Here is a 1,912-nt window from a genome sequence, read left to right as displayed (position 1 = left end):
TCCAGGATGGGGAGAGGTTTTTGTACTCCCCGTTTCAAGGAAGACACAGAATGTGGTGGGTTTCTGTGAAGAGTGATCAGGCTTGTGCTGTGCCCCTCCACATTACTGTGCAGTACAGACCTTTTATTTCCTGCATGGTTTGCTCTGCACTCAAGTTAACTCATGCACTGGATTTAGTCCAAGTACATTTTGTTTCTTGATACAGGGCCAGGCTTCACTCAGTTGTGGTGCCGTTCTCCTTTTCCTCCTCTCCTCCCCGGGTTTTTATCATCATTCCCATTTCTTAGTGTTACTGGCATGATATAGAAAAAAGAAAAATATCCCTTGCGAGCCTCTGATAAGAGCTCAGATGAATACTGCTAAAGCTATAGCAACTCCTTAATGAGCCTGTGCATTGAACTGTCCTGAGCTCAGCTTCTGCACTAGAAGGTATGTCTGAAACCAGCTGAAACAGAAAACATTTGAACTCTACACCCTGCCAAATAGCTTCCAGATGTGGAAGATATAGCTTCACTATGGACTCTGACTGTTGCTCTGCCAACATACGGCTGCACATTAAAAGTGCACAGGGAACATGAAAGTGGATCTTTTACAACATCTGCTGCCTTGCCCCAGTTCCCTCTGTGTGCCTTTCTGCTCCTTTTTCTATGTTTCATTCTCCCTTTATTCCTTAAAAAAGTAATTGAAAGAATAGTACATATTTTTTCATTGACTCACTGAATTTTCTTAACGTTTCACACCTTCTTATCATCTCCTAGTGGGGTGGAGGGACTGTGAAGTTTGTTGTGTGTGTATGTATGTGGGGTTTTTGGGGTTTTTTTTGCTACCTCAACAGTTCATTGAAGGCCAGATCCTTTAATCAATTTTGCTTTGATGCAGGGACCAGTCTGCAGAACCTTCACTGAAGTATCAGGTCACAAAAATAGAAAATTCACTGAAACATGTTTTCTGAAGAAAACTTGTTTTTGCTTATTGTGCTTGATAACTGGTTCATTTGAGCATGGGGAATCTTAGAACAGATCTGAGCAACAAAACTGCTTGGGTATTTGGATGTGTTACAATACATGTGGGCTATTAAGTACTCCCCCATATATGTTTCTACAAATATTTTCCGTGCTGTCCTTGAAAGAGCAAAATTATTGTACTTAAAAAGACATATGTATTTATAGTAATACTTTTGTTAATTTTCTGGCAAATACAAAAGCAAAAAAGTCACCTCTGTCTCAACTGAGCTGCTATTTGTTTTCACTGTCTAACTCAACTTTACAATTGTTTGTTGTTTACTGACCCTTATTTCCACAACAGAAAAGGATAATTATCTTGGGAACAGACAGCTGTACAGGACTGAATGTGCGTGATCTTGGTTGATTTTGGAATCTAAGTAGGACCAGGCCTGGTTAGTACTTGGATGGGACATCTCTTGGGAGCTGTCAGTATAAGCCACAAAGATGTAGTTGAACACTTAGCAAATACTAGATTGCAGAAACCAAATAAATGGAAAGACTTAATTTGGTCTATTGTTGTTACTGAGTTGATTAGAGGAAAACAAATTATATTTGGATCTTCCAGGAGAAATCAACTGGTGCTCAACCTGCCAAAAACATCTCAGCCTGCCTGGTAACAATCTTGTTGCTGATGAAATGGTCAATGAAAGCTATACACAGGGGATAAAGTTGACTGAGGTCATAGGCAGGGGATAAAAACATAAGAAGTGGGATAAAAACGTAAGAAGTGCAATATTGCTTCTTTTCCTAGATGCTCCTCAGATCCTTTTTCGTTTGCCTCATTTTTCTGTTACACTTACAGTTTCATAGTTTGTAGGGTCAGAAGGGATCTAAGCAGATCATCAAATCTGCCCCCCTGCCATGGCAGGAAAGAGTACTGGGGTCAAATGACCCCAGCAAGGTGTACA

This window comes from Gavialis gangeticus, unplaced genomic scaffold (genome assembly GCF_001723915.1).
Source record: "Gavialis gangeticus isolate Ggan-Ray unplaced genomic scaffold, GavGan_comp1, whole genome shotgun sequence".
NCBI classification, from domain to species: Eukaryota; Metazoa; Chordata; order Crocodylia; family Gavialidae; genus Gavialis; species Gavialis gangeticus.
The sequence above is the reverse complement of the archived record's forward strand: the minus strand, read 5'-3'. Positions refer to the sequence as shown.